The sequence below is a fragment of the Mercenaria mercenaria genome, chromosome 5, assembly GCF_021730395.1.
Source record: "Mercenaria mercenaria strain notata chromosome 5, MADL_Memer_1, whole genome shotgun sequence".
NCBI classification, from domain to species: domain Eukaryota; kingdom Metazoa; phylum Mollusca; class Bivalvia; order Venerida; family Veneridae; genus Mercenaria; species Mercenaria mercenaria.
The window spans coordinates 58,580,340-58,607,922 of record NC_069365.1 but is presented as its reverse complement, the minus strand read 5'-3'; the positions used below and the strand labels follow the sequence as shown (position 1 = coordinate 58,607,922).

Here is a 27,583-nt window from a genome sequence, read left to right as displayed (position 1 = left end):
TTAAGCTAGGGGTCTGGGTTTTGCGCATGACATGTCCTCTCATCATGGGGAACATTTGTGCCAAGTAATATTAAAATCCCTTCATGGATGACAGTTATGGACCGGACACGAAATTGCGGACAGACGGACGTTCCTACATATGGATACTTATGTGGCTACTCTTTTGTTCTCGCTATTGTTCTTTTAGCCACGTAAGAGAAAAATAGCCACATAAAAGCCTTACGGAATGAATGACATCAAAGAAAAAGTACAGTTACCTATTGTTCCTATAGCCACCTAAGTATGCAAATGTGAGAACGGACAGACAGACGGACGGACAGAATGACGGAAAAGCGCATTCCTATAGTCCCCGAAACTGGTTTTCAACCAGTAGGGGACTAATAAAAATTACTCACAATATCAAAATCAATTTTCCTGTATATAATTATATATGTCTATGTATAAATCAGAAGAGAAAAGTCAACTTGCATCTCACTGTTGACTATTTTTGCAGTGGGCCACTTAAGAGTGGATAAAGCCACTTTAAGCTGTCATATGTAATCTGCAATGTACAGAATTGCGTCAGCAGTAGGAATGGTAACTTTCCGAAGTGTAGGAATTCAAGTTATGCTGAACATAGCATATATTATAAACCATGGTATCTGACATGTTTAACAACAGCTGTTCATAGACAGTCAATGCTCGACTACTTGAATTGTTGTCCCAGACCATTAATGTTAAAATATCTAAAGTTTCAATCCAGTATCTGCATTAGTTTTGGAGCCAGTAACTTGCATTCCAAACTTTAATCAGGTTTTCCTAAGTCCAAAAGGGGGCATTATTTGGCCAAAACACCTCTTTGATAGTAAATAACTATTTTAAGTTTCAAGTCAAAAGCTATGATAGTAACAGAGATGTTTGACTTTATTAAAAACTTTAACCAAAAAAATCTAAGTTAAAAAGGGGCATTACTTTGTCAAAATTCAAATCAAAGTTATGGGGATTGTTTCTCCTGGTGTAGTCTTTGATAGTAAATAATATTTTAAGTTTAAAGTCAATAGTTTTGATAGTAACAGAGATATCTGACTTCATCAAAAAATTTAACCAACAGCAAAGGCGATGCTAGGGCAAGTGAATTAGCTCTAGTCTTTCTTCTAATACGTTCCTAACATGAAGAAATTATTGTACTGAGCTCAAACCCCATTGGTGAGAGGCAAGTGAGCAGCAACCTTAACCACTTGGCCAAGGAGAAAAGAAAACAAGGGAATTGTGGCCGCAAAACTGACAGAGGCTAGAGCCCCAACTGCCTTAACAGTTGCTTTGGTAATAAAAGTTTCAATGTTTCTTAGGTACTATAACAGTGTTACTTGTATTTGTTCATACTGGTTATATTAAAGTGTAATGAAATTAAATTCATTCTGAAGAAAACTTTTTTCAACAATCGTCTTTTATCAATGCCATCCCTAAACTTTTTCAGACTAGTGAATTTGTACCTTAGATTATGTCTGAATTTAAGTCTGAGCATTATTTACAATTACTAGTGTGTAAAGTTTCAAAGCTGTAGCTCTTATAGTTTTTGAGAAAAGTTGGACCTAAACAAAAACTTTAACGAAGATACTCGAATTTTTTAAGTACAAAAAGGGTGAGTAGGATAGCTCTCATTCTTTCAATAGTCAAGCTAAAAACTAGCTTTATATATACTTCTTGTTTGTTATAATGTAAGTGTTGATGACTTAGCTAGTATTCAGTATTTAGGCCTCTCGTAACAAGAGCTGTCTGTTGACAGCACACTCGGCTATTTGAAGAATTAATGGATATATGGGGTTTTTGGTTTAATGCCGTTTTTCAACAGTATTTCAGCCATGTAACGGCGGGCAGTTAACTTAACCAGTGTTCCTGGATTCTGTACCAGTACAAACCTGTTCTCCGCAAGTAACTGCCAACTTCCCCACATGAATCAGAGGTGGAGGACTAATGATTTCAGACACAATGTCGTTTATCAAATAGTCACGGAGAACATACGCCCCGCCCGAGGATCGAACTCACAACCCCGCGATCCGTAGACCAACGCTCTTACCTACTGAGCTAAGCGGGCGGGGTTGGATGTATGGGGTCAAAACATTACCAGAGATATTCAGACAAAAGAAGAACAAGAGGGCCAAGATGGCCCTAGGTCGCTCACCTGAGAAACACACCATAATACACCGTAACAGTGTAAACATGTTTGAGATTTCATGGAAAAAAATGTTCTGACCAATTATTATTAAAATTTGGAGCAAAAACAAGTATTTTCTTTGATTTGACCTAATGACCTAGTTTTTGATCCCAGATGACCCATATTCGAACTTGACCTAGATTTTATCAAGGCTATCATTCTGACAAAATTTCATGAAGATCAGTTGAACAAGAGCTGTCTGTGAGACAGCCAAGCTCGACTATTCGAAATATTGTCACAGAAGCAGGATATTATTACCCAAAATGTTAAATATCAAAAGAGTTTTAAGTTCCGAAACGGGACATAATTTCACCAAAATGCATATTAGAGATATGGGACTTGATGCTATCAACTAGTTTTATAACCCTGAAGAAACATGTTAAGTTTCAATTCCATATCTGCATTAGTTTAGGAGATAGTAACTTGCATGTAAAACTTTAACCAGAATTTTCTAAGTCCAAAAGGGTGTATAATTTGCTCAAAATACATGTTAAGAGTTATGGAACTTGACCCAGTGAGGTTGGTAACTGACCTAGTAAAAGAATAAATAAGTTTCAAATCTATATGCCTTTTAGTAATAGCTGTATGTACTTGCACGCAAAACTTTAACCAGAATTTTCTAAGTCCAAAAGGGGGCATAATTTGCTCAAAATACATGTCAGAGTTATGGGTCTTGACCCAGTGAGGTTGGTAATTGATCTAGAAAAAGAAAAAATAAGTTTCAAATCTATATGCCTTTTAGAAATAGCTGTATGTACTTGCACGCAAAACATTAACCAAAATTTTCTAAGTCCAAAAGGGGGCATAATTTGGCTAAAATGAAGGTCAGAGTTATGGGACTTGGTGCTATCAACTAGTTTTATAACCCCGAAGACACATGTGAAGTTTCAATTCAATATCTGCATTAGTTTTGGAGATAGTAACTTGCATGTAAAACTTTAACCAGAATTTTCTAAGTCCAAAAGGGGGCATAATTTGCTCAAAATACATGTTAGAGTTATGGAACTTGACCCAGTGAGGTTGGTAATTGACCTAGAAAATGAATAAATATGTTTCAAAGCTATATGCCTTTAAATGATAGCTGTATGTACTTGCATGCAAAAACTTAACCAAGGTGTGACGCCGACGCCGACGCCAGGGTGAGTAGAATAGCTAGACTATTCTTCGAATAGTCGAGCTAAAAATACAGCCTCTATCACATACACGAGGTTTTTCTTTGATTTAACCTAGTGACCTACTTTTTGACCCCAGATGACCCATTTTTTCGAACTCGGCCTAGATTTCATCAAGGTAATCATTCTGACCATAATTCATGAAGATTAAAGGAAAAGACAGGCTCTATCGCATACACAAGGTTTCCTTTGATTTGACCTAGTGACCTAGTTTTTGATCCCAGATGACCCATTTTCGAACTCGGCCTAGATTTCATCAAAGTTATCATTCTGACCATATTTTATGAAGATCACTTGAAAAATACAGCCTCTATTGCATACACAAGCTAAATGTTGACAGACAGACGACAGACAGACGCCGGACAAAAATAGATAAGGCAAACAATTACCTGTATTTGTGGATTTGGATAAGTCTTTCACTATATGAGTGACTGTGATGGTAAGCAAGTGCTCAAAGTTTCAAGCCATGCATGAAACAGTTTAGACAAAATATGGAATGGTATGCAAAACTTAACTAATTCCTATGTCCAACAAGGCAATCTGAAAGACAGCTAAATACCCCGCCACTGTTACGGATAGTGAAAAGGTAAACCTTTGACCTTGAGCAGTGACCTTGACCTTGAACTGACATGGCTGACTCATAAGTTCTACACATTGTCTTGATGAGGTAATCATTTGACCCAAGTTTTATACAATTCCTTCAGGGGGTTTAGGAGATACAGAATGGACACAAAATGTAAGGCTAAAACCTTTGACTTTGAGTTGTGACCTTAAACTTGAGTTGACATGGCTGACTCATAAACTCTGCACATCGTCTTAATGATGTGATCATTTGACCCAAGTTTCATGAAAATCCTTCAAGGGGTTTATGAAATATGGAGCAGACACGTGTTACGGACGGACGGATGGATGGATGGAGACCATTCCTATAACCCCCACCACTCATGGCAGGGGATTAAAAAATGGCCATAACTGAGCTTAAGTCTTTGTCCTAGTTATTTAGTCTTGTCTACATATGTAGACTATGATGGTAAACAAGTGGTCAAAGTTTCAAAGCTATATGACAAACCAGTTACTGGTATATAAAATTTTACTGATTTCCAAGTCCAAAAAGGGCCATTAATAAGCCAAAATAGTTGACAGAGTTATGTACTCTTGCATACAGATGGAGATTATGATGATAAATAAGTGTTCACAGTTTCAAAGTCACATGTCAGATAGTTTTGACAAAACGTTGACTTGTATAAAAACTGAACCAATTTCCAAAGTCCAAAAAGGGCCATAATTCAGCCAAAATAGTCGACAGAGTTATGTACTCTTGCCTACAGATGGAAATCATAATGATAAGCAAGTGTTCAAAGTTTCAAAGCCGCATGTCAAATAGTTTTGAAAAAACATGGACTTCAACTATTTGCTTGTATTTTGCTGTGCATTTCAATTCAATTCACTATTTCTTTTCAATCTGCTAAATATCAAACCTTGTATTTCAGAGTTTTCACAAGCCTAGCTATATTTTCACTTCAAGTGTCTATCATGGGCGTCCATACATCTTATGTCAAATTTTTCTTTAATAAGTGTGTTCTGTAATAAGTATTCTTTCAATTTTTACTTTGGGTGTCCATGTATGCAACTGTTCAATTTTGTTTTTTGTTTCAGGTGTCTGTAAGCCTTAACTCTTATAACAGACAATAACAGACACTGATCACAACATTTTGCAGTGCTGTAAGAAACATTTCATTTCAAACCCCTGGACAGACGAAAAAATGATCACAATCACTGACAAAAAAAAATCAAAATATTTTTATCAGTGATGAATGAATTCTAAATTCATTCACCCTCACAAATATTTTCCATAACTGAATGATGTCTGCACAGCTGCAGCTAATTCAGTATTACCATATTTTCCCGTATTAAGGCCCCCGGGGGCGTTACATTTTCCAAAGAGGTTTATTTGAGGTAAAAAAATAAAAAATGAAAATTTTTACAAAACTTAAAAAAATCGTTCAAACTAGCTATAAAGTGTTTCTGTGTTGTTTAATCCCCCTAAAACGTAATTATTTGGCATCCAATTTAATGCAGTGTTTCTTTTATGCATTTAAATACGGTACCTCGTGTATTCCATGTCTGGCTTTTTGACACGCTCACGACACTACACATTACGTCACGACCCAAACAGCTGTGTACTCCAATAACATTTTCCTTAGTACATGCGGGTAGCTAATAGCGCAATACACAATGTCAATGGTTTGACACGCTGCTGTGCCTGCTTTAAAATTAAAAGTTCTTAAAACTGCCGAAGAAAAGGGTATATCGTAAACACATGGCTGCAAGTTTGTTTAAAGTCGGCAGGAAGCGTGTGCGCGAGTGGTGTAAAAACAAAATCAAAAATGTATTTACCGTTTAATTTTCTGTTACGTACCGTACTTAGTACAAATGTTTTGGCTTTACGGTACATGGACTGTTTAAAAGTGTGTTTAATTTTTAATACATTGGACTTTAGTACTGTAAATTACTTATTATGTGGACTTATAAAAACGAGGTAGGTGATTTTTTCCCATTCTTGTTGACTTTTGTCCCCTCCAAAATGGGTGGGGGGCGTTAATTAGAGGGGGGGGCCTTAATTCGGGAAAATACGGTATGTAACTGTTATGTACCTGGAAAATACCTGTGACTTGACTGCAATCTGTACACTGTAATCTGTACACTGTAATCTGTACTCTGTAATCTGTACACTGTACTCTGTACACTGTAATCTGTACTCTGTAATCTGTACGTTGCAATCTGTGTCTTTACTTTTCTTGACTGTCAGAACTTTGTATTTTCGTACCTGTGTTGCATCAAAAAATTATGTTAGCTATCCTAACATAAAAAATTGACTGATACACAAGTACCAATACTCCTGAACTGGTATTTATTATATCTATATATAGAAGATCATGTACTTTATAGGCTATAAGAGGGCCAAGATGGCCCTAGGTCACTCACCTGAGAAACACACCATAATAGTGAAAACATGTTTGACCTAGTGATTTCATGGAAAGAAATATTCTGACCAATTTTCATTAAGACTGGACCAAAAATGTGGTCTCTTAAGTGTAAACAAGTACTTTCTTCAATTTGACCTAGTGACCTAGTTTTTGAGCCAAGATGACCTACATTCAACTTGACTTAGATTTGATCAAGGCAATCATTCTGACCAAATTTCATGAGCCTCAATTGAACAAGATATCACAGAGTGATCTTGGCACCCACCATTGAGCCAGTTTTGAATGTTCCAAATTTCAGGACTAGCTCAAAATTAAATGTCAAGGTCAAAGTTTATTTCGGTACACAAACCTATGCATGTGGTCCAAATTTGAAGGCTGTAGCTACAGAAATATAAAAGTAGGTCACTAGGTCAAGATCAAGGTCAGCTGATGACAAAGTTCATCTAGCCACTCAAAACTTTACATGTGGTCCAAAGTTTTTCCCTAGATATAAGTCTATATAAAGCATGTAACCCCCGGGGCGGAGCCATATATGAACCTGAGGGGGTTAATTTGAACAAACTTGGTAGAGAACCACTAGATCATGCTACCTTACAAATATCAAAGCCCTAGGCTTTGTGGTTTGGGACATAACTAGGGTACCAATACATCATTCTATGTTGGTCAAAATCCCCCCAGTAGTTTCTGAGGAGATGCGATAGCGAGAAATTGTTAACGGACAGAAGGACAGAGGGACGGAAGGACGACGGACCACGGACGCAGAGTGATTTGAATAGCCCACCACCTGATGATGGTGGGCTAAAAATACAGCCTCTATCGCAAAAAAAAAATCATTTTTCTTTGATTTGTCCTAGCGACCTAGTTTTTTACTCCAGATGACTCATATTCAAACTTGACCTTAATTTCATCAAGGCTATCATTCTGACCAAATTTCATGTAGATCAATTGAAAAACTAGAGCTATCACTAAAGGTGATGAATGTACCCCCCCGCATGCACTGACACAGTACATTGCTATTTGACGCACACAAGATTGCATAATTATGTTGACTGTATGTATACAGTTTAGTAACAAAAAACAAAGTCCCATAACTATGCAGAATATTTATCTAAAAGAATGTAATATGCACCATGCACAATTAGGGTTGGTACTGATCATTTGTGTGAAGTTTCATTAAATTGTGTGCAAGGGTTCGGAAGATTAGGCACGCACAAGACTGCATATGCAGACTGTATGTACATAGTATGTTAACAAGAAACAAAGGCCCATAACTCTGCAACTTTTGTCGTTGAAAGAACCTAACATGCCCCATGCATAACTACTGTTGTGTGAAGTTTCATTAAATTGTGTCAAGGGGATGAGGAGAGATGGTGCGCACAAGACTGTGTCTATGTATATAGTTTAGTAACAAAAAACAAAGTCCCGTAACTCTGCAATTTTTTTTTCTGAAAGAACCTAACATGCCCCATGCACAACTACCGTTGTTACTGATCACTTGTGTGAAGTTTCATTAAATTGTGTCAAGTGGATGAGGAGAGATGGTGCGCACAAGATTGTGTCTAAGTATATAGTATAGTTACAAAAAACAAAGTCCAATAACTCTGCAATTTTTTTTTCTGAAAGAACCTAACATGCGTGAAGTTTCATTAAATTGTGTCAAGTGGATGAGGAGAGATGGTGCGCACAAGATTGTGTCTACGGACAGAAAGACAGACGGACAGACAGACCGACAGACAGACAACCTGAAACCAGTATACCCCCCCTTACAACTTTGTTGTCGGGGGTTACAATAAAGTCTCTATCGCATACACAAGGTTTTTCTTTGATTTGGCCTAGTGACCTAGTTTTTGACCACAAATGACCCATATTCTAACTTGACCTAGATATCATCAAGGCAATTGTTCCGACTAAATTTTATGAATAACCAGTGTAAAATGCAGCCCCTATTGCGTACACAAGGTTTTTTTTTAAATTTCACCGGGTTACCTAGTTTATGACCCTTGACCCATATTCAAAATCGATCTAGATTTCATCCAGACAACATTCTGATCAAATTTCATAAAGATCTGGTGCAAAATACAGCCCCTATTGCATACACTAGGTTTTTCTTTGATTTTACCTAGTAACATAGTTTTTGACCCCAGATGACCCATATTTGATCTCAACTTAGACTTCATCCAGACAAAGATTCTGTCCAAAATTCATGAAGATCAATTGAAAAATATAGCCTCTATAGCATACACAAGGTCTCTCTTTGATTTGACCTAGTGACCTTGTTTTTGACCCCAGATGACCCATATTCGAACTTGTCCTAGATTTCATCAAGGTTATCACTCTGACCAAAATTCATGAAGATCAATTGAAAAATACAGCCTCTATAACATACACAAGGTTTTTCTTTGATTTGACCTAGTGACCTAGTTTTTGACCCAAGATGACCCATTTTCAAACCTGGCCTATATTTTGTAAAGGTTATCATTCTGACAAAATTTCATGAAGATCAGTTGAAAAATGCAGCCTCTATCGCATACATAAGCTAATTGTTGACAGATGACAGATGCCGGACATAAAGCTGTCATAGTAACTCAGCTGAGCTAAAAATCTAGAACCAAGACACTTCATCAGCTACTGGCAATACACTCTACACAACTATATTTACTACAAGAGGAGGTCTGTCTTACCATTAGTTAGAAGTGATGAAGACTGGAATGTATTTACTACTAGCCAATATGTTACCTTTATTACATTTTCTTTTTTTTTACAAGGCTAATTTCTAATTTCAGAGGTTGTAAATAATTGGAAAGAAAAAATAATCAATCATGCAACTGAAGAAATCCGTACATCAGAACATTATAAAATGTGCAGTGAAATTTCTCACTTTTATAATAGCCCTCTTTTATAACAAGAGAGTCATGATGACCTGAGATCAATTACCTAAGTAATTTGAGCTTAAAGACCCACCACGACCTAGTGACCTACTTTTTTGCCCACAAAAACTTCATGAAAATCATGCTTATAATACTGGTAATATACAGCTATACTACATGTTTTCAGGTGGACAATTTAGGCCCTTCCTGAATGAATGTTTTATTCACAACTTCATCTGCAAACTTATTCAGTAAATCTCTTTTCAGCGTATTCTTAAGAATATAGACGATTAACTGTCTTACACAGTGGAAACAAAATGTGATTGAAACTTAACTAAATACACTGAATTATGTACATTAATTCAATAGAATGTTAAGACATTAAACATATTGTCTTGGCCTAATATATGTCACTGTCAATTTGAAATTAAATTCTTGTATATTTCATATTTTTCATGCAAATCATATATTATAATTACCATCATGGAAATACAAAAGAATACAGTTATTGTTTGGTGCCTCTTTAATGTTTCAAATGTGAAACTGATGCTAAACTAGAAAATGCTTTTGTAAAAAAGCGCATGTCTCCCCCAATGTAAAGTCCTATAGGCAAGAAGTCAATAGGGGTCAGGAGCGAAAGTCAAAGAGACACTGATGGTTGGCTGCAATAGGGATCATCTACGTGGCATGTCCAGTCATCCCGCTAAATTTCAACACCCGTGGCCTAGTGGTTCTCAAGTCACTGTTCAGGCTCCTGTGACCCTGACCTTTGATCAAGTGACCTAAAAATAAATAGGGGTCATGTATTCTGCATGTCCAATCATCATATTGAGTTTCAACATTGTAGGTCAAGTGGTTCTCAAGTTATTTCCAAAAAATGATTTTACATGAACAGGCCACTGTGACCTTGACCTTTAATAGACTGACCCCAAAATCAATAGGGGTCATCTACTCTGCATGTTCAATCATCCTAAGAAGTTTCAACATTCTGGGTCAAGTGGTTCTCAAGTTACTGATCGGAACTGGTTATCAATGTTCAGGCCCCTGTGACCTTGACCTTACCCCAAAAACAATAAGGGCCATTTACTCTGCATGAACAATCATCCTATGAAGTTTCAACATTCTGGGTTGAGAGGTTCTCAAGTTATTGATTGGGAATGGTTTTCCATGTTCAGGCCCCTGTGGCCTTGACCTTTAACAGAGTGACCCCAAAATCGTTAGGGTTCATCTACTCTGCATGACCAATCATCCTACGAAGTTTCATCATTCTGGGTCAAGTGGTTCTCAAGTTACTGACTGGAAATGGTTTTCAATGTGGGGGCCCCTGTGGCCTTGACCTTTCACACAGTGACCCCAAAATCGTTTGGGGTCTACTCTTTATGACCAATCATCCTATTAAGTTTCAACATTCTGGGTCAAGTGGTTCTCTAGTTATTGATCAGAACGGTTTTCAATGTTCAGGCCCCTGTGACCTTGACCTTTGACAGAGTGACCCCATAATCAATAAGAGTCATCTACTCTTTATGACCAATCATCCTATCAAGTTTCAACATTCTAAGTCAGGTGGTTCTCTAGTTATTGATTGGAAATGGTTTTCAATGTTCAGGCCCCTGTGACCTTGACCTTTGACGGAGTGACCCCAAAATCAATAGGGGTCATCTACTCTTTATGACCAATCATCCTATGAAGTTTCAACATTCTGGGTCAAGTGGTTCTCAAGTTATTGATCGGAAATGGTTTTCAATGTTCAGGCCCCTGTGACCTTGACCTTTGACGGAGTGACCCCAAAATCAATAGGGGTCATCTACTCTTCATGACCAATCAACCTATGAAGTTTCAACATTCTGGGTTAAGTGGTTCTCTAGTTATTGATCGGAAATGGTTTTCAATGTTCAGGCCCCTGTGACCTTGACCTTTGACGGAGTGACCCCAAAAACAATAGGGGTCGCTTACTCCAGCAGCCCTACAACCCTATGAAGTTTGAAGGTTCTAGGTCAAATGGTCCTCCAGTTATTGCTCGGAAATGAAGTGTGATGTACGGACGGACGGAGGGACGGACGGACGGACAGGGCAAAAACAATATGTCTCCTGGGGGAGACATAAATATTAACAAAGTAGGTCACTGGAAGTCAATGGTAAGATCAGAGTGCTAAACTGTATATGTCATCCCAATTTCAAGGCTGTATCTTAATTAAACAAGACAGTAGGTCAGTAGGTCAAGGCCACAGTCAAGTGGCCCCTAATTACTTGGGGTCATCAGGTAATTATAATTAAATAGTCTAGGAAATATGATCAGATTATTTTTAAAATATTTTTTTCCTATATAACTCATATACAAGTGACCTCCGAGGTGAGACCTCTTTTCACCCCAGGGGCATACTTCGAATAGTTTTGTTAGGGAACCCCTAGGCAATGCTACATACCAAATTTCAAAGGCCTAGGTCTTGAACTTTCAGACAGAATATTTTTTAAAGTTATTTTCCAGTATAAGTCTATGTAAAACTTTGGACCCCCAGCTCAGGGCCTCTTCTCACCCCAGGGTCATAATTTTAACAATTCTGATAGAGGACCTTTGGAACTCAAAATCAATACGGGTCATCTGCCTGACATGACCAACTTCCAGATTAAGTTTCTTGATCCTAGTCCCGAGCATTCTCAAGTTATTGTCCGAATACTGTTTAAATGTTCCGGTTCACCGTGACCTTGACCTGTAACCTACTGACCTCAAAATCATTAGGGGTCATCTGCTAGTCATAATCAACCTCCCTATTAATTTTCATGATCCTAGGCCCAAGCATTCTCAAGTTATCATCCCGAAACCGTTAAACTGTTCCAAGTTACTGTGACCTTGACCTTTGACCTACAGACCTCAAAGTCGAACTTGACCTGCATTTCATGATGTTACACCTGTGTACCAAAATTTATGATCCTAGGCCCAAGCGTTCTCAAGTTATCATCTGGAAACCATTAAACTGTTCTGAGTCACTGTGACCTTGACCTTTGACCTACAGACCTCTAAGTCGAACTTGACCTGCATTTTATGATGTTACACCTGTGTACCAAAATTTATGATCCTAAGCCCAAGTGTTCTCAAGTTATCAACCGGAAACCGAGTCACTGTGACCTTGACCTTTGACCTACAGACCTCAAAGTCAAATCTGACACGCATTTCATGATGTTACATCTGTGTACCTAAATTTATGATTCTAGGCCCAAGCGTTCTCAAATTACCATCCGGAAACCGTTTTAATTGTTCAGGGTCACTGTGACCTTGATCTTTGACCTACTGACCCCAAATTCAAACTTGGCCTGTATTTTCTGATGTTACACCTGTGTACCAAAAATTATTTAAATCGGTCAAGCCTTTCATGAGTTATCATCCGGAAACCATGCTAGAAGATTTTTACAGCTTTTTTTTTTCCCTATATAAGTCTATGTAAAACTTGGGACCCCTGGGGTGGTGCCTCTTTTCATCTAAATGACATAATTTGAACAGTTCTGGCAGAGGACCACCAGACAATGCAAATAGGAAATATCAAAAGCCTAGGCATTGCAGTTTCAGACAAGAAGATTTTTAAAGCTTTTTCCTATAAAAGTTTATGTAAAACTTAGGTTCCCGAGCGTTTGGCTCAGCTGAGCTAATAAACTAATCCGAAACCATTGATACAAGAGTTGTAACTTGTAGAACCACTGTCGCTCTGCTTCTATGAAAAGCACCAATCCAGGATCAATTATTTCTAGTACCAGTGGTTGAGCATGTCAATTCTTTATCTAAAACCAAATGTACTGAAAGTCCTTTTATTGTTGAAGAAAAATATTAACACTCACCGAGTATCACTTGTATATCTCTGGGGGCTCCATTTATAATGTCATTTGTAATCTTGGTATCTGTGCCAGGTAGACAACTAAACTTCAAGTCTGAAATAAACATAAAACATGTCCTAGATTGCATTTGTTACCATAGCAATAAAATACATTGTCAAGAAATATCAGTAAACTTTAACCAATGGATGCTCCCCAAAATTTACATGAAGATAATATGCGCATCTCCTCTTGTTAGTAAAGCTGCCTATTAAATTTCAACCAGTTGTTCCTGAGAAATTGTAACTCTGGACAAGAATTGTACTATAGTATACTATTATTAACAAGGGTGCTAGAATGTCACAATATACGCCTTCTTTAAACTAGCACCTGTATTTGCAAATGGAATTTTAATTTTGAGGTTGTTTAGTAATTATTGTAATTCTCTCTTCTTTTTTTTTTAAGTCCAAAAAAAACAACTCCTTAACAGGTAGAGATACCTTAAAATACACCTAAAATTTGAAAGTAACATCTATGTTGTACCACAGAAAAGTGGTCTTGGTTTTTCCCTACGGTCAATTATAAAACTAGAATGTGTCTGTAGGACATAGGGTGTGCCCCCACTGGTATATTTGTCACAAATAAGGGGAAATAATTCAAATGTTAGCAGTCTTAATGGGGTATAGCCTCAACAAACATTTTATGAAAAGGATTCATTATTCTAGGCCATATACTTTTTGAGCTATGAGCATCACAAACAAAAATTCACTATCTTGGCTATTTCAAGGGCTGTAACTCTGTAATAAGTGCTAAGATTCTTAAGACGAATGTCAAGTGTGCAAGATCACATCATGATAAAGACTCCAGCAAGGTTTCATGAATTTACATCAAATACTTATTGGGATATGCACATAATTAGGTGAAAATGTTCATTTTTTGACTATTTCAGGAGCCATAACTCGGAAAATTTATATGTAATACTTTTTGACCTAGGTACATTATAAGGTGAAAATGTGCATTTCTGACTATTTTAGGGGCCATAACTCTGAAAACTGGGGGCGGAGGCAGACTAAAAATTGAAGATACACAAGTTCATATCATGATAAAGACTCATGCAAGGTTTAATCAATTTGTATGTAACACTTTTTGAGTAAGGTGCGTCACAAGGTGAAAATGTGCATTTTTGACTATTTCACGGGCCAAAACTCTAACAAGAGGTCCATGATGGTCCTGAATCGCTCACCTCTTCCCACATGACCCAGTTTTGAGTATGACGTCGTTTTTTCTATTATTTGACATAATGACCTAGTTTTTGAGCTCATGTGATCCAGTTTTGAACTTGACCTAGATATTATCAAGATAAAAATTCTGACCAATTTTCATGAAGATCCATTGAAAAATATGGTCTCTAGAGAGGTCACAAGGCTTTTCTATTATTTGACCTGTTGACCTGGTTTTTTATGGCACGTGACTCAGTTTCAAAATTGACCTAGATATCATCAAGATGAACATTCTGACCAATTTTTATGGAGATCCATACACAAGTATGGCCTCTAGAGAGGTCACAAGGTTTTTCTATTTTTAGACCTACTGACCTAGTTTTTGACCGCACGTGACCCTGTTTCGAACTTGACCTAGATATCATCAAGATGAACATTCAGACCAATTTTCATACAGATCCCATGGAAAATATGGCCTTTAGAGAGGTCACAAGGTTTTTCTATTATTTGACCTACTGACCTAGTTTTTGAGGGCATGTGACCCACTTTGGAACTTGACCTAGATATCATCAAGATGAACATTCAGACCAACTTTCATACAGATCCCATGAAAAATATGGCCTCTAGAGAGGTCACAAGGTTTTTCTATTATTTGACCTACTGACCTAGATTTTGAGGGCACGTGACCCACTTTCGAACCTGACCTAGATATCATCAAGGTGAACGTTCTGACCAATTTTCATGAAGACCTCATGAAATATATGGCCTCTAGAGAGGTCACATGGTTTTTCTATTTTTAGACCTACTGACCTAGTTTTTGACCGCACTTGACCCAGTTTCGAACTTGACCTAGATATCATCAAGATGACCCTTCAGACCAACTTTCATACAGATCCCATGAAAAATATGGCCTCTAGAGAGGTCACAAGGTTTTTCTATTATTTGACCTACTGACCTAGTTTTCGACGGCACGTGACCAAGTTTCGAACTTGACCTAGATATCATCAAGGTGAACGTTCTGACCAATTTTCATGAAGATCTTGTTAAATATATGGCCTCTAGAGAGGTCACAAGGTTTTTCTATTTTTAGACCTACTGACCTAGTTTTTGATGGGACGTGACCCAGTTTCAAACTTGACCTAGATATCATCAAGGTGAACATTCTGACCAATTTTCATGAAGATCTTGTGAAATATATGGCCTCTAGAGAGGTCACAAGTATTTTCTATTTTTAGACCTACTGACCTAGTTTTTGATGGCACTTGACCCAGTTTCAAATTTGACCTAGATATCATCAAGTTGAACATTCTGACCAATTTTAATGAAGATCTTGTGAAATATATGGCCTCTAGAGAGGTCACAAGGTTTTTCTATTTTTAGACCTACTGACCTAGTTTTTGACGGCACGTGACCCAGTTTCGAACTTGACCTAGATATCATCAAGATGAACATTCTGACCAACTTTCATAAAGATCCCATGAAAAATGTGACCTCTAGAGAGGTCACAAGCAAAAGTTTACGGACGGACGGACGGACGGACGGACACACGGACGACGGACGCCGCGCGATCACAAAAGCTCACCTTGTCACTTTGTGACAGGTGAGCTAAAACTAGGGTGCGGACCCAGATAAAAAAAATAGGAGGTGCGCAAGTTCATATCATAATAAAGATTCATGCAAGGTTTAATCAATTTGTATTAAATACTTTTTGAGCTAGGTGCATCACAAGGTGAAAATGTGCATTTTTGACTATTTCTGGGACCATAACTCTGAAAATAGGGAGGTGACCCAAATGAAAAATAGGAGGTGTGCAAGTTCATATCATGATTAAGACTCATGCAAGGTTTCGTGAATCTGTATCAAATATACTTTTTGAGCTACATGTGTCAGTAAGGTGAAAATATGCATTTTTGACTATTTCAGGGGCCATAACTCTGGAAATTGGGGACAGAGCCAGACAAACAAGAGCTGTCTGTAAGACAGCCAAGCTCGACTATTCGAAATATTGTCACAGTAGCAGGAAAATATTACCCAAAAAGGTTAAATATCAAAAGAATTTTAATTTAAAAAGGGGACATAATTTGACCAAAATGCATATCAGAGTTATGGGACTAGCTGCTATCAACTAGTTTTATAACCCCGAAGACACGTGAAGTTTCAATTTTCTTTTCTAAGTCCAAAATGGGGCATAATTTGCTCAAAATACATGTCAGAGTTAAGGGACTTGACCCACTGAGGTTGGTAATTGATCTAGAAAAAGAAACAAGAGGGCCATGATGGCCCTATATCACTCACCTGTTATCATTGCACTTGAGGACAAGAAGGTCCTCAGAAAAAATAGACAGGAACAACAATGGGAAGAAATTTAACCAAAAAGAAAAAAAAATCTTACAAGGCCTAAATTAAAATTATGTTTGTTTGACCTTTACCGACCCAGTATTTTTATATTGGGTAGGTAGGTAGGTATATATTTTATTATATTTTAGTTTTTTTTTAAATGTCTGTTGTCTCAGTAATAAAGTCTATTATTAATACCTATTCAGGCCTCCTAGCAGGCCTGAACAAAAATAAAGGTTTTTATAAAGGCTCCAATCTATGGAAATAAAGGCCTTTTAGTGTAAAATATTAAAAAAACAAGGCAGTCTGAAAGACAGCTAAATCCCCCGCCACTGCTATAGATAGTGGAAGGGTAAACCTTTGATTTTAGCTGTGACCTTGACCTTGAACTGACATGGCTGACTCATGAATTCTGCACCACATCTTGATGAGGTGATCATTTGACCAAAGTTTCATGAAAATCCTTCAAGGGGTTTAGGAGATACAGAGCTGAAACCTTTGACCTTCAGTTGTGACCTTGACCTTGAGTTGACATGGCTGACTCATGAGTTCTTGATGAGGTGATCATTTGACCCAAGTTTGATGAAAATCCTTCAAGGGGTTAAGGAGATACAGAGTGGACACCAAATGGAAGGCTCAAACCTTCGACCCTTAGTTGTGACCTTGACCTTGAGCTGGCATGGTTGACTCATAATTTCTGCACATCGTTCTGATGAGGTAATCATCTGACCCAAGTTTTATAAAATTCCTTCGGGTTTAGGAGATATAATAGAGCGGACACGAAATGGAAGGCTCAAACCTTTGACCTTCAGTTGTGACCTTGACCTTGAGCCGACATGGCTGACTCATAAGTTCTGCACATCGCCTTGATGAGGTTATCGTTTGACCCAAGTTTGATAAAAATCCTTCAAGGGGTTTAGGAGATATAGAGCAGACACAAAATGGAAGGCTCAAACTTTTGACCCTAAGTTGTGACCTTGACCTTGAGCCGGCATGACTGACTCATGGGTTCTGCACATCGTCTTGATGAGGTGATCATTTGACCCAAGTTTTATAAAATTCCTTCAAGGGGTTTAAGAGATATAGAGCGGACACAAAATGGAAGGCTCAAACCTTTGACCTTGAGTTGTGACCTTGACCTTGAGCCGGCATGGCTGACTCATGGGTTCTGCACATCGTCTTGATGAAGTGATCATTTGACCCAAGTTTTATAAAATTCCTTCAAGGGGTTTAGGAGATATAGAGCGGACACAAAATGGCAGACTCAAACCTTTGACCTTGAGTTGTGACCTTGACCTTGAACCGACAAGGCTGACTCATGGGTTCTGCACATCGTCTTGATGAGGTGATCATTTGACCCAAGTTTCATGAAAATCCTTCAAGGGGTTTAGGAGATATGGACCGGACACGATTTTGTTACGGACGGAAGGAAGGACGGAAGGACGGACGGACGGAAGGACGGACGGAAAGACGGACGGACGCAGACCATTCCTATAATCCCTCCGCCATGGCGGGGGATTGATAAAGAGTAAACAAAGGCTATTTTTGTCGGAATTCTCGTTGGAAACACATAATATATATAGGTATTTACTACATGTATGTGGTCTGGTGAACACAACAGCATTCTGAAAAACTCAAGATGAAAGATACACAAGCAGTATCCTAATAACAACACTTAAAAGGGGGGAAGAAATACAATAGTATAACCATTAATTGCTTTAAACTGGCACGGCAAGCAGTCTGAACAAAAATATAGGTTTTGAGTGAAAATTACAGGCTATTTTTCAGAAGATTTAAAGGTTTTCAAGGTTTTCTCGGAAATTAAAGGTTTTTAAAGGTTTTAAAGGTTTCACTAGGAGGCCTGCCTATTGCTTGTAGATAATCTCTGAAGATGCTCTGTTAAATGTATGCTTGTAATATATAAACCCTTAGCCTTTGCACACAATATGGGCACAGACTTAACTAGCACACTTCACCAAAGTTTTGAGTATCTTTTATGTCTATACTTTTTCTTTATATATATATATATCAAAAGTCTTTTCATGATTGTTTTCACTACATCTGCGCTTAAAAGTACAAAAAAATATAGCGTGAAAATACGCGATATTTGGCATCTAAACACACTATTGAATTACAGCTTTAAATATTTTCAAGAAGTGTTTGATGCTTAATTCAATAGATAATAACTTTTTATGAGTTTTAGGTTTTTACAACGGAAATGGCAGTATGCAAGCAAAAGTGATGATTTTTCAGCTTCAAGCTACTTGCACGTATTGGTCATATGTTACTAAAAACAGAAACAAGATTGGGTTTCCCAACATCAGACATTAATTATGCCATTGTCCTGGCAAAAGAAGTATAAGATTTTTATAGCTCTTTGTCCTGGCATAACAAAATTAAAATATTAAAACTATATATCTAGCCTGTAATATTTCAACACATTTCCGTTCTTGTCAAATTCTTGAAATTCGAAAACTGAGATTTTCTCACTTCAAACAAATGCATTTCAAAATGATCTCTGATTTAAGACATTTTGAAATCAACAATTAAGTCAGTTAATAATATATTTTCACAGATAATTAAATTAGCGGTAATTATAGACTGCAATCCATGTTTTCGTCAGGAAAACCTGCCGTACATATCAGAGATGTAAAAAAAAATTCACACCTCGTATTGCCGTAATACTTTCACTGTTGTGAAAGCAGTATTATGTACAAGCAAATTTCAAATATAACACATACTAGACAAATAATATTCTCATGTACACTACGTTTCCTTTGTAAGCAATCATATTTGTTCTTCTTAAATTTCCTTTTCACAGCAGACATTTTTCTTTCACTGTATTTTTGTAATCTCCACCACCTAGTTGCTCTCCGTAATAACTGCATCGATAGTATTAATAATCACAGTCTAGCCCCTACCGTATTTTCCAAAAGTGTTAGGACTAGTTATTTTCACTTTCTAAAGACTTATTTCCCGAAAAATGATTATTTTGTAAAATATGGACACAATATTCATAATCCACCCAGTGTTGAAAGCGAAATAAAAAGCATAAACGATTATCGGTAATTATTCTGTTGATAAACTTAGTCATTGTCCTTGTTTTCATCATCAATTAACACCCCCCCTCAAAGAGCTAAAAGAAGTGCATCTGACGTGGAGATCAAAGCGGTATAGTTGCCCGAGATTGTCATGGAATTACGTCATGTGTTCACGCCATGTGACACATCACTGTTTGATCGTACCGCCTCGGTTCTTTAAATTAATCAATAAAAAAGTTTCTTCTCTAATTTGTTAAAGCAAATTCAATTTATTAAAGCTCCTGTATAAACTGACAGGTAAATGTGTCAAACGATAATTGTGGATATCCTATCTCTGACTGTGAGCTATTTTACTGCACCATCATAAATCTGTTTGCCAAAAATCGTTTTACGCCATGTATTTAAATTGCTGACGCTTTTTCATCATTTAAGATTTTTTTTATATTTTGTTCTTTTGTACTTTTTGGTCAAAAGTCTGAACTTTATGCCTATAGAATGTATCATTTATTTACTCTTAGAAAGAGATAAGTAATTAAGATCGCACTGTTTGAAATTTTACAAAGAACTAAATTTAAATTTGACCGTTTTTATAGAACAAGAACAAGAACAAAGTTTACCGGTATTTTGTAAATAAAGGCCTCTGGCCCATAATACAATATTACAATAAAACAAATATAATGATATGAGTTGTGCACAGAAATGTAACTATTCATTATCCTTTAGCTTCATAATAGCGTTAACATAAAAAGCAATGTATTTAATTCTATCATCATTTAAAGATTGCATGAGATTAATAAAATGAGGGAATTCATTTCCACCAGCATACCAGGAATATATAAAAATTTGTCTTTCTTGCCTATATTTGTAACATTTAAAAAATACGTGGGATTCATCTTCTATGCATTCAATATCAAAATTAATGAAACAGTATCTACATATTCGATCTTCTCTTGGAATTGCAAAATGGCGACCAGTCTCAATAGCAAATTTATGGCTAGAACATCTAAATTCTAGCATAGAATGGTATAGAATAACTATATCACTTCTTAAGCGGTGCTAAAAATATTAAAGCGATAATAAAAAAAAAATGAATGCACTACACGCGTTTTTTGTGTATGTGTAAACAAAAGTAACGTCGAGTGATGTAAATTAGGTATTACGATAGGTCGCACGTGCTCATAAATGGAAAATTACCATCATGACATTTTGGTATCTTTACGTTTCACGGGTAAATTAGATACTAGATTTGTAAGATTATGTCCTTTTGTCAGATTGCTTTTCGTTAAAAGAGGTTTGATTGTCGTCTGCATCCTATGGCCTTAGTCAACGTTATCGGCATAGTTGATACGTGTTCGGAATACACAAGATAATAAACAATCCGCTTTATCGATTTTCTGCTAGCTGTCTCACTGGCCATAATTATTTATGCACTTGTTAAATAAAATAATCGCCAGTTTCAAGCACCAAAATAAGTTTTTTCCCTCTGATAAGAAAATAAAAATATTTTTTTTTACTCTGGAATGCAATAAAATTATTTGAGTCGGGGCAATTTTATTGGGTCGGTAGGTAAAGGTCAAACAAACTTAATTTTATTTTAAGCCCAAGGTATAGATATGTTAAAATACACCTAAAAATTGGAGGTACCATCCATGTTGTACCACAGAAAACTGGTCTCTTGTTTTCCTTACGGCCAATAATAAAAAATAATGGTTTCAGAGGAACTGTTCTTTAAAGGAAAGTGCGGACAGACGATGGATGGACAGACACCGGATGGTGAGCAATCACAATAGCTCACCCGAAGTATTTTGTGCTCAGGTGAGCTAAAAACATATGTGTCCCCCGTATGTATATCTTTAGTCTGGCACCCATTTTATGCAGCAAAGCAGAATGTGTCAGCGATATGCACAACTAGGCTTAGTACCGATATCTCCTGTTAAGTTTTGTCGAAATCTGTCCAGTTTGACCCTTGAAAGCCATACACGATTTTTCTACTTTAAGATTTTTCTTTTTTTTTTGGCTCTCATGGCCATTTTTTGCAGCGAACAGGAACGTGCCAGCAATATGCACATCTAGGGTTGGTACTGATCACCCCTGTGAAGTTTCTTAGAAATCAAGCCAGCAGTTTGACCTGTGAAAGCCGTACAAGATTTGTCTTTCTTTGGCTCTCGTGGCCATTTTGGGCAACGAAGCACAACGTACCAGCAATATGCACAACTAGGGTTAATACTGATCACTCATGTGAAGTTCCGTCGAAATCCAGCCAGCAGTTTGACCTGTAAAATCGGGACAAGATTTTTCTATTTTTTGCTCTGGCAGCCATTTCATGCAGCCAAGCGGAACGTGCTGGCGACATGCACAACTAGGCTTGGTACTGATCACTCCTGTGAAGCTTCATCTAAATCCGGCCAGCTCCTGATGACCTGTGAAAGCCGGACAAGCTTAATGTGGACGGAGGGCCAGACAGATTGCAAAGGCAAAAACTGTATGTCTCCCCAATATATGGGGAAGACAAAATGATAAACAACAGTTTTTTGTTGTTTTTTAAGACTTTTTTTCAAAATGTTCAAACTTTAGCATCCACCATTTTTCACACATGCACTGGAAATTAATCTGACAAGTAAAAATTTGTAGATGAAAATGTTTTCTAAAATAAATTGAACATTACCTTGAGTATACTTGGTCTGATAGGTACTGGTGGAACACAAGAGGGCTAGACTCTCCACAAATGTGTGTATTGCACTGGGATGACAGTTCTTCTAAACAACATGGCTTCCACTACACATAAAGGGAACTAACTCTGCTCCAAGCACCAAGAATGAAAATACAAAGTCAGTAAAGAAGTGAAATAGTTAAAGGAAACAAACTTATATGAAATAACATCACTGACATAGTAATCCGACTGCATTCTTAATATATCTAAATTTAACTTACAAAATGCTTTTTCAAATTTTTTTATGAAAATCATAAAGTCACTGAATCAAAACATATATTTAACAAATAATCAAGGCCTTCGGGTGGTTTATCGTCTAGTTTACCACGGTTCAGAGTTAAGATGCGTAGGGATTGAACCACGAGGGCGTTAGCCCGAGTGGTTAAATACTGAAACATCTGAACGATGAACCATGGTAAATTAGACGATAAATCACAAGAAGGCATTGATTGTTTTCATTCTGACATGCTCATTGACATATTTTAATAAATATCATGCTGGACTTCATTTACCCGAGGAGTAATGTATCAGACGTCATGCGGCAATTTGACGTCATAATGCTCTCTTACCAGTCCGCGCGTCAACAGTTGTTTATCGCAGAATATACAGAGCTTGATTTCCTTCTTTGTTTAATTGGAAATCAAATCAAGCCATGTTAGAATGTTCAATACGATCTGAATAAGCTTTGAAAGAGTTAGCTGGCCTTACCTGTTGTTTTTCAGACAGAACCTTCCATATCCTCAGGTATATATCTATACATGATACATGGCTGAGATCAGTTGAGCTGTGACACAACTGGCTTAAAGCCCCCAAATACTGAACAGTCTGTAAAATACCAGAAATTCATCACGTCTGACGTTGCGGGAATGTATTAAAGCCATTGCATAACAAGAGCTGTCAGTGAACAGCCCGCTCGACTATTCTCAGTGCTTGATAGTATAATACAAGAGCACCGCCGTGCGGGTGCTGACACTCATCTGATTTTTTTTGTATAATAGAACTATTGTCCTACCCATGATTTTCTAAGTACAAAAAGGGCCATCATTCTTGCAAAAAGCAGGATAGAGTTATGTTTCTTGATGTACAGTGTCCACTTATGATGGTGAAAAACTGTTGCAAGTTTTAAACCAATAGCTTTGATAGTTTATGAGAAAAGTATACTTAAACATAATACTCAACCAAGAAAGTGATTTTCTAAGTCCAAAAGGGGCAATAATTATTGCAAAAAGCAGGATGGAGTTATGTTTCTTGCTGTACAGGGTCAGCTTATGATGGTGAACAAGTGTTGCAAGTTTTAAAGCAATAGCTTTGATAGTTTAGGATTAAAGCTGACCTAAACATAAAACTTAACCAAGAAAACTGATTTTCTAAGTCCAAAAGGGGCAATAATTCTTGCAAAAAGCAAGATGGAGTTATGTTTCTTAATGTACAGGGTCTGCTTATGATGGTAAACAAGTATTCCAAGTTTCAAAGCAATAGCTTTGATAGTTTAGGAGAAAAGTTGACCTAAACATAAAACTTAACCAAGAAATCTGATATTTTCTAAGTACAAAAGGGGCCATAAATCTTGCAAAAAGCAAGATGGAGTTATGTTTCTTGCTATACAGGGTCAGCTTATGATGGTGAACAAGTATTCCAAGTTTCAAAGCAATAGCTTTGATAGTTTAGGAGAAAAGCTGACCTAAACATAAAACTTAACCAGGCAACGCCGATGCAGACGCCGACGCCGACAACCGCTCAAGTGATGACAATAACTCATCATTTTTTTTCCAACAAGAGCTGTCCATAAGACAGCCAAGCTGGACTATTCGAAATATTGTCACAGAAGCTGGAAATTATTACCCAAAATGTTAAATATCAAAAGAGTTTTAAGTTCAAAAGGGGACATATCAGAGTTATGGGACTTGATGCTATCAACTAGTTTTATAACCCCGAAGAAACATGTTAAGTTTCAATTCAATATCTGCATTAGTTTTGGGGATAGTAACTTGCATGTAAAACTTTAACCAGAATTTTCTAAGTCCAAAAGGGGGCATAATTTGCTCAAAATACATGTTAAGAGTTATGGAACTTGACCCAGTGAGGTAGGTAATTGATCTAGAAAAAGAATAAATAAGTTCCAAATCTATATGCCTTTTAGTAATAGCTGTATGTACTTGCAAGCAAAACTTTAACCAGAATTTTCTAAGTCCAAAAGGGGGCATAATTTGGCCAAAATACATGCCAGAGTTATGGGACTTGACCCAGTGAGGTAGGTAATTGATCTAGAAAAAGAAAAAATAAGTTTCAAATCTATATGCCTTTTAGTAATAGCTGTATGTACTTGCAAGCAAAACTTTAACCAGAATTTTCTAAGTCCAAAAGGGGGCATAATTTGGCCAAAATACATGCCAGAGTTATGGGACTTGACCCAGTGAGGTAGGTAATTGATCTAGAAAAAGAAAAAATAAGTTTCAAATCTATATGCCTTTTAGTAATAGCTGTATGTACTTGCACGCAAAACTTTAACCAGAATTTTCTAAGTCCAAAAGGGGGCATAATTTGGCCAAAATGAAGGTCAGAGTTATGGGACTTGGTGCTATCAACTAGTTTTATAACCCCGAAGACACATGTGAAGTTTCAATTCAATATCTGCATTAGTTTTGGAGATAGTAACTTGCATGTAAAACTTTAACCAGAATTTTCTAAGTCCAAAAGGGGGCATAATTTGCTCAAAATACATGTTAGAGTTATGGAACTTGACCCAGTGAGGTTGGTAATTGACCTAGAAAAAGAATAAATAAGTTTCAAAGCTATATGCCTTTAAATGATAGCTGTATGTACTTGCATGCAAAAACTTAACCAAGGTGTGACGCCGACGCCGACGCCAGGGTGAGTAGAATAGCTAGACTATTCTTCGAATAGTCGAGCTAAAAATCAGATGAGCTAATAAGCTATGAGTAAAACTAACATTACAATAAGCATATTCTAAGTCGAAAAGGGGCCATAATTCAGTCAAAATGCTTGATAGAGTTGCCTCCTCCTTTTTACAGACTGGGGTCATGATGGTAAACAAGTATGCAAAATATCAAAGCAATATCTCAATGGACTTTGAAAATATTTGGGGTGGTACGCAAACTTTAACATTTATTTTAAGTCGAAAAGGGGCAATAATTCAGTCAAAATGCTTCTTAGAGTTGCCTCCTCCTTTTTACAGACTGGGGTCATGATGGTAAACAAGTATGCAAAATATCAAAGCAATACCTCAATGGGCTTTGAAAATATTTGGGGTGGTACACAAACTTTAACATTTATTCCAAGTCGAAAAGGGGCTATAATTCAGTCAAAATGCTTGATAGAGTTACCTCCTCCTTTTTACAGACTTGGGTCATGATGGTTAACAAGTATGCAAAATATCAAAGCAATATCTCAAAGGACTTTGAAAATATTTGGGGTGGTATGCAAACTTTTAACTTTTATGTGACGCTCGCCGACGCCGGGGCGAGTAGGATAGCTCCCCTATTCTTCGAATAGTCAAGCTAAAAATGAGAATACACTAGTGTAATAAAGCTTTGACGTCAACGTCATTCAAAATATAGGAGACATTGGTAAAATTGACTTGTTTATAAAAGTTAAAGAAGGTAGAGTATTTGATGTTTTGACAGAACTAGATGTGTGTCCATAGGACACAGGTGCCCCCACTCCTGCCACTGTAACATGGTTTTATGACTCAGGTTAAATGATTTTTAAGATGTTTGCAACAAAAACTTTTAAGAACCTTATGTGTATTTTTCACTTAGTTAGCCTCTAATCCTCTGATGTTTTATGATTCTAGGTCAAGTACATTTTAACATACATGTTTCACAAACTTTTTGTTTTGAGTAAGTCTGGACAAGCCGTCTGGTCTTGTGTAATGAAAAAACTTAAAAAACAAAATAAGTCAGGGGCCATAACTCCTATAAGACTGAATGAATCCAGACACAAAACCCCAGGTGCACAACTACACATGCTGACCAACATTCCTGTAAAGTTTTGTGACTCTACGTCAAATACTTTTGGAGCTAGGCCCGACACAACATTCTCGGAAGGACGGACAAGAGCAAATCTATATGCCCCCACCACTTATGGGGGAGGTGGGGGGCACAAAAAGCTAACATGTGATAAAAAGAATATTACATTTTGTGACTTTCCACATTGAATTTATTAAACTCAATGAATAAAATTGATAAAATGCTCGGCAGAGCCTTTGTTTAAAAATTTAACATGAAAAGACACTCATGTAATATCCTCTCTATAACTACTGGGAGGGTTTAATCATATCAACACAGTTCATGTCATGCAGCATATTTCCAGTTTAATGTTAGAGGAAGACCCCAGATGCCACTCCACAATTACTTCAGGCACTAGTAGGTACTTGGGTTAAACAACAGTCCTACTAAGCAAACTGGTTTGCTTCCTGACATGATGGCTTGAGAGAGACTCAAACATACAGAAGTTAGGGAAAAGTGATTTGAAGACAGTGGCCTTAACCACTAAATCACATATATGAGCCGTGCCATGAGAAAACCAACATAGTGGGTTTGCGACCAGCATGGATCCAGACCAGCCTGCGCATCCGCGCAGTCTGGTCAGGATCCATGCTGTTCGTTTTCAAAGCCTATTGGAATTAGAGAAACTGTTAGCGAACAGCATGGATCCTGACCAGACTGCGCGGATGCGCAGGCTGGTCTGGATCCATGCTGGTCGCAAACCCACTATGTTGGTTTTCCCATGGCACGGCTCATATAATTGACTGACTGTCATATCCATGAATACATTAGTTTGCCTTTCTAAAAATCAGTTTGATTATTGAGGATACTGTGAAATCATTTAATTTCGCGACATGAGATTTTGTGGTTTGGGCCGAAATGGCTGTTTCTTGGGGATGTAAATTAATGGATTTTCAATTTTTGAAGAAAAAAAATTATAACTGGAATAGATCTAGTATATCATTTTGTTCTTAAATGTGAAACCTGCACGTGTCAATCAGTGCTACCTTGATTACCAAAATGCAATCTACACCGCTGGAGATTAGCGAGTGATCATGTGCCAATTAACAACCGCATTACCTGTAATTATACAACCCCTAATTTGCAAAACTTAATGAAACTATGGAATATTCCATAAGAAAAGTCGGAGGCAATTTAAAAGTGTCAAACTTGTTTAACTGTAGCACCTGGGATATAGTCTGGCACAATTAGCATTCATAATCGCAACAAATATAAAGTTCATCACA

At 37.2% G+C, this 27,583-nt stretch overlaps 1 long non-coding RNA gene across 1 annotated transcript in view; it reads right to left on the bottom strand.

Moving 5' to 3' along the window:
- The window catches only part of LOC123557341 (uncharacterized), a 65,715-nt gene that overhangs the window by 21,569 nt on the left and 16,563 nt on the right, over window positions 1–27,583 (bottom strand). The window contains exons 4-7 of the long non-coding RNA XR_008371018.1: window positions 23,038–23,154; window positions 22,285–22,416; window positions 13,049–13,138; window positions 6,032–6,193 (exon numbers count right to left, since the gene is read on the bottom strand). This is a non-coding gene — a long non-coding RNA (uncharacterized LOC123557341). The remainder of the gene's footprint in view (window positions 1–6,031; window positions 6,194–13,048; window positions 13,139–22,284; window positions 22,417–23,037; window positions 23,155–27,583) is intronic.